This window comes from Rana temporaria, chromosome 10 (assembly GCF_905171775.1).
Source record: "Rana temporaria chromosome 10, aRanTem1.1, whole genome shotgun sequence".
Lineage (NCBI taxonomy): Eukaryota > Metazoa > Chordata > Amphibia > Anura > Ranidae > Rana > Rana temporaria.
This window is the reverse complement of record NC_053498.1, coordinates 89,547,363-89,554,393: the sequence shown is the minus strand read 5'-3', so window position 1 is coordinate 89,554,393 and position 7,031 is coordinate 89,547,363. Positions and strand designations below refer to the sequence as shown.

Below are 7,031 nucleotides of genomic sequence, written 5' to 3'. Positions count from 1 at the left end.
AATGCGATCAGATGGCAGTATGTTAGATTTTAGTGTCTTGCAGTACTGTTTTGTGTGCAGTACTGTTGGCTCCAAATTTACTATTATGTAGTCATTTTTTTTCGTATGCATCAAAATATATGAAAATACTAAACAGTTTACCAAATCTAAATCTGTTAATTTGGAATTTACTGAAACAGAATGGTATTGCATTAGTCAGTACTTTTCTACTTTGTAACACTAATACTTTTTTTTTTATATCTCTATTCAGTGACCAAATTTAAAGTCTAGTATGACTTACACTCCCTCCATTTCCTTTCTGAAAAGAGAACCAAATATCTCTAGAGAAATGCTCGCATAGAAAAGACTAGCAAATCGAGATGATCTTATCAGGGAGGCGTTGAAATAGTTTTAGCTTGGCAGCCATGGCGGATAAGATTGTAAATGGGGATATGTCAGTTATTTCGTCTTTTTCCTTTTGTGTTACATTTTGGTTTTATCCCTGTCATGCTTTTATCAGAGAGAAGGATGATGCTGATATGAGGAAGTCTTGGCAATGGGATAATGGAATCAACATCCAGATAAAAAGAAAAGAATGAGTCTGTTATGCTTTCATTAAAAATGTCCACTCCGACATCGCCACTTCTTTGGCCAGCTGCTGTATGACAGTGGTGACTTCTGGGAAATCTTTATTTCAGTTAGCTAAAACACCACGCCAGGGCAGGCGCAAACTGAGCAAAGCAAACAGGTACCTGCCGTTGGCAGACAGGCAGTGTTGTTCAATGACAGTCTGGGTACAAGGCAATGAATAGTCAATATGTAATCTGAGGTCATACACAGGAAAATCCAAACAGCAGAGCAGACAAACTGGTAGCTTGTAAAATGTGTTACAAACACAATATCACAAGCATGACACTGCAGGCTTGGCTGGCTTAAATCAGGTTTGGTCTCCACCCAGAGACTGGCCACATTAATCACCTTGCAGGTGGACAGACAGACAAAGAGAAAGCCATAGCAAAAACCAGGATGCTGGAATGAGGAGACGCTCCTGACACTTATATGATTTTATTAGTTGAATGTGTTTGGACTCTGACAGTAAATTCTAAAGTTATGAATTTTGGGTAGAGGACAATGATTCTCTATATAGAAAGAGAAACAGGAAGACCTACACAAATTTTACTGCCAAAAACCAAAAGCCTACTAAAAAAGGGGACCACACCAAGCTATTGTCCTCCCACAAGACAAGTCACACCCCCTGGAACCACAGAAATGCACAACTTTTTGTTTTTGTAAATGTGTTATTATTTATTAGGTAATTTAGATTAACATAATATGCATACATTTTTTTCAGCATAGCTAGGGATTTATTTGGTAACAGATTTGGATTGAAGCACAGTGTCCCATAATGTAGTGGAACTAGTGATCAGAGATGAGTTGCAAAATTCACTGAACATGATTTTGCTGCAAAACTGGCATTCATATTCTAACGATGAAAAGGGAAATTCACCCAAAAGTAAACCTTCCAACGTAGCTTTGTAAGGAGGGAAACATCAATAAGCTTATTACAGAGAGCAGACAGGCATCAATAATGATGGGGGGCAGGGAAACATTTAAGAATGTGCTATAGAATACAGAGAGACAATATTGATAGTAGTCTAAGCACGACTGTGTTGGCTCTAGTTGTACTGTAATTATTTGTGTCATCCCTGTCACAAAGCACCACACAGTATATAATGTCCACTTATTCAACAGTGATTTAAAAAAAACCAAAAGTACATTTTTTTGGGGGGTAGGGGTCACTTAGGTTGGTTTATCTTATTTTATTTTCCTGCTTGCTGTATTTCTAGGAGAGTCTCATAGTAGTAGGGGTGAGGGGGGTTTTGGGTCCTCCATTTCCTGGATTACTGACAGCCTCCTTCTGTGGTTCATTCTTTTTTTAATCATCAGCCATGTAGTCCATATAGCTAATTGATGAGAAATGATTACTGATCTTTCTATTATCAGCAACAACAACAAAAAATATATGAAGGGGTGGAGAATCGCACCCAATAATTCATAGGTGTTAATAATTAACTGAACACAAACAAGGCAGCTTACCAACACTGTTTTTTTATTCCCCTTCCCCCCAGATAGTCATTGTGAGGCAAAGTGGCTGCTTTTTTCAGATAATAAAGATAGAAATGTCTTTAATGTTTCCTGGCAAGGTTATTTTTTTTTTTTAGGGGCGGGGGGTTCTGTTTCAGATCTCTCTACAAAGTAAAACAAGTGTACCCGTCTTAAACAGAAATGGCAATGCTTTTTTTTCCAGTCCAGAGATTTTGCAACACAAAAAAATGCACAATAAGCTACTCACTATGGGGCAGATCCACAAAGAAGTTACGACAGCGTATCTATTGATACGCCGCGTAACTTCTATTTTGCTCCGGCGTATCTTTGTTTTGTATCCACAAAACAAGATACGCCTGAAGCTGGGCTAGATCCGACTGGCGTACGTCTTAGTACACCCTCGGATCTAAGGTGCATATTTACGCTGGCCGCTAGGTGGCGCTTCCGTCGAATTCCGCGTCGAGTATGCAAATTAGCTATATACACGAATCCACAAACGTACGTCCGGCGCATTTTTTTACGTCGTTTCCGTAAGGCTTTTTTCGGCGTAAAGTTACCCCTGCTATATGAGGCGTACTCAATGTTAAGTATGGACGTCGTTCCCACGTCGAATTTTGAAAATTTTACGTCGTTTGCGTAAGTCGTTCGCGAATAGGGCTTTGTGTAGAATGACGTTCACGTCGTAAGCATTGGCTTGTTGGGGGTTAATTTCGCGCATGCGCACTGGGATACCCCCACGGACGACGCATGCGCCGGGTCAAGTAAAATTAACATAAAACACTCCCACATCTTTAACATTTGAATTCCGCGCCCATACGCCGGCAGATTTACGCTACGCCGCCGTAACTTTAGAGGCAAGTGCTTTGTGAATACAGCACTTGCCTCTCAAAGTTGCGGCGGCGTAGCGTTAATACGATACGCTACGCCTGCTGAAAATTATGATCTGCTACGTTGGATCTGGCCCTATGTCTTTGTTTCAATGGTTTAGTACATAAATTAGCTTAGTGCTGAATTAGTCCAAAGACTGACTGCCACATCCCTGGTATATAAATATAGAAAAAAAGAGACCCCCCCCCCAAACTGTATTTTGACTGTAAGTATATAATTAACCCTTTATTTCTTCCCATGTACAATGAAAAACCTTAATAAAATATTGAAACAAACAAAGAGAGCCCCCCCCCCCCAATGGGACTTTGAAGGTAATGGGTAATGAGGTGACCAGAGTAAAATATATTACATTTTATTGCAAACAATTTAAATGATTAATTGATTGTACAAAAGTATATGAGACATGGACCTGGTTTATGCAGCGGTTCACCCAATGATTCCCTTTTATTTCAATGGTTTCATTTATATAGACATATATTTTTTGTTTATAAGAGGTGAATCAAAACCTTTCAGTCCACAAAGGTACACTGGCTAAGGTAATGGTGAAGGATTATGAGTTGGATGCTGCAGTGAAATATATATAAACTGTACAGTGCCTTGAAAAAGTATTCATACCCCTTGAAATTTTCCACATTTTGTCATGTTACAACCAAAAATGTAAATGTATTTTATTGGGATTGTATGTGATAGATCAACACAAAGTGGCACATAATTGTGACATGGAAGGAAAATGATAAATGGTCTTAATTTTTTTTGGACTGAAATCTAGAGGAACCAATTGCCTTTAGAAGTCAATTAATTTGTAAATAGAGTCCACCCGTGTGTAATTTAATCTCAGTATAAATACAGCTGTTCTGTGAAGCCCTCAGGGGATTGTTAGAGAACCTTAGGGAAAATAAAGCATCATAAAGACCAAGGAACATACCAGACAGGTAACGGATAAAGTTGTAGAGAAGTTTAAATCAGGGTTAGGTTATAAAAAAAATATACCAAGCTTTGAACATCTCACAGACAATTGTTCAATCCATGATCTGAAAATGGAAAGAGTATGGCACAACTGCAAACCTACCAAGACCTGGCCATCCACCTACACTGACACTGGTAACTCTGGAGATCCATAGCTCAGGTGGGAGAATCTGTCCACAGGACAACTATTAGTCATGCTCTCCACAAATCTGGCCTTTATGGAAGAGTGGCAAGAAGAAAGCCATTGTTGAAAGAAAGCCATAAGAAGTCCCGTTTGCAGTTTGCGAAAAGCCATTTGGGGGGACACAGAAAGCCTGTGGAAGAAGGTGCTCTGGTCAGATGAGGCCAAATTTAACTTTTTGCTCTAAAAGCAAAATGCTATGTGTTGCGGAAACTAACACTGCACATCACCCTGAACACACCATCCCCACCGTGAAACATGGTGGTGGCAGCATCATGTTGTGGGGATGCCTTTCTTCAGCAGGGGTAGGGAAGCTGATCGGAGTTGATGGGAAGATGAATGGAGCCAAATATAGGGAAATCTTAGAAGAAAAGCTGTTAAAGTCAGCAAAAGACTTGAGATTGGGGCAGAGGTTCACCTCCCAGCAGGACAACGGCCCTAAACTTACAGCCAGAGCTACAATGGAATGGTTTAGATCAAAGCATATTCATGTGGTAGAATGGCCCATTTAAAGACCTAAATCTGATTGAGAATCTGTGGCAAGGCTTGAAAATTTCTGTTCACGTATGCTCTCCATCCAATCTAACCAAGTTTCGAACTATTTTGCAAAGAAGAATGGGAAAAATGTCACTCTCTAGATGTGCATAACTGGTAGAGACATGCCCAAAAAGTCTTGCAGCTGTAATTGTAGCGAAAGGTGAATCTACAAAGTGTTGAATTACGGGGGGGGGGCTGGATACAAATGCACGCCACACTTTTTTTAGAGATTCATTTGTAAAAAAATTGAAAACCATTTATTATTTTCCTTACACTTCATAATTATGTGCCACTTTGGGTTGGTCTATCACATGAAATCCCAATAGAATACATTAATGTTTTTGTTGGCTGAGGAAAGACACATAAGCGAAGAGACAAGAATGCTGCGAACCCCAAGATTGAATCGTGTAGAAAAAGAAATTTACCCCACGGGGCTTTGGACAGCAAAGGTATAAAAGTGTAACAAATGTAATATAATAAAGCATGGTTTATTTTATGGTTGTCAATAACATACATAACGTCCATGCTCAGCTGCCTGGAATCAAGACTTGACTCATAGGCAGACTGCAACCCCCCTGGGGTCTGTTTTGGTTTCCCTCTCTCCCCCATGGGGTTGTGGGTGGCGCTCCCTTCGGATTTTCTAACGGCTCTGCACATCTCTGGTTATTACAAAACCCACTTCATTCGTTAACGGTAAACCTTATTCTTGGGTCAATTTATGTGATTTATATTTATACTTTTTTGATCGCAAATTTATGTTATGTATATTTTTGTAGAATCAACCATCCCCCTGAAGAGACCACTTAGAGGTCGAAACACGTCGGGGAACGCACATCACACAGCATAAAGCAATGTTGTATACATTTGTCCAATATTGTGGAATATGTATTGTATCACCAGATCCGTAAAGGGTTTTCTTTCAATTTGTTATTGCATTTAAAATGTATGTTATTGACAACCATAAAATAAACCATGCTTTATTATATTACATTTGTTACACTTTTATACCTTTGCTGTCCAAAGCCCCGTGGGGTAAATTTCTTTTTCTACACATTAATGTTTTTGGTTGTAACATGACAAAATGTGGAACATTTCAAGAGGTATGAATACTTTTTCAAGGCACTGTATATATTTTTTTCTGTATGGCAAAATATTTGTACTGTATGTATCTTAGAATTATTCAAATAGGTTGGATATGGAAGTATTGATACATACAGTATCTGAAATGTGCTCTTGGTTTTATATAATCTGCCCTGAAAATGAAATATCTTATTTAGCAGTTTTCTGAAACGTTTTTGTAATATAGCTTATGTTTTAAATATTTCATAGGTATTTTTTTGCAAAAATAATGACAATGCAAGTCTCATCAGCTAAACATTAGGAGCAAACCATTGGGAGAAAAAGGATAAGGTACCAACCTTACTCCCTAGCATGGACCACTTGTCCATATGGGGGTGACGTCATTGGGCCTTTTTGAAGGGTCCGGGAAAATCTGAGAAACTCAAATCCTTCAACAATACACTCCTGTACAGTGGGGTGTAAGGCAGGCTTTTTTTCCTTTTTTCTCCCAATGCTGTATGCATCTTAGGTTTAAATTAGCATTTTATAATTAGGAAGTGGGGAGCTAGAAATTAGTGGACCTTAAAACTGAGTTTAATCTGATCATAGTCTTCTCTTTCCCCCATCAACATGCTAATGAATTAAAAAAATGTTTCCATTTTAATTACATGTCTTATTTTAGACCCAGTGATGTCTTCACTAGGGCTCTAGGTGCATCTCTATGCAATGCAAGATGATAATTGCTTTTCATCTGATGACAATACGCCTTTTAAGGGCCCACCGCCAATATGCAAGCAGTGAGGCTCTTGGAGGAAGCTATACAAATATCAAAATGTCATGATGGATAGATCTGAAAGGGTGGGCTTATCCAGGTAGACTATGGGCCAGATTCACATACATTTGCGGCCGTGTAACGTAACCCGTTTACGTTACACCGCCGCAAGTTTCCAGTTTTAGTGCCCGATCCACAAAGCACTTACCTGGAAACTTGCGGCGGTGTATCGTAAATACGTCCGGGCCAAGGCGGGCCAATTCAAATGGGCGTGTGCCATTTAAATAAGGCGCGCTCCCGCGCCGGACCTACTGCGCATGCTCCGTTTCGCAATTCCTGTTGTGCTTTGTGCGCAGTGATGTGATTTTTTCGAACGGCGACGCGCGTAGCGTAATTCCGTATTCCCGGACGGCTTACGCAAACGACGTTCATTTTTAAATTTCGACACGGGAACAACGGCCATACTTTATACAGCAATACGATTGCTGTGTAAAGTTAAGGCAGGTCAAATAACGACTAACTTTGCACGGGAAACTAGACTAG

General features: G+C 39.6%; 1 long non-coding RNA gene across 1 annotated transcript; it reads left to right on the top strand.

The window, feature by feature from the left end:
• Window positions 1-5,228: 5,228 nt before the first annotated feature.
• On the top strand, window positions 5,229-5,645 carry LOC120916077. The gene is made up of 2 exons (XR_005743947.1): window positions 5,229-5,350; window positions 5,434-5,645. It is a non-coding gene; the product is annotated as an uncharacterized LOC120916077 (long non-coding RNA).
• The last annotated feature ends 1,386 nt before the right edge of the window (window positions 5,646-7,031 follow it).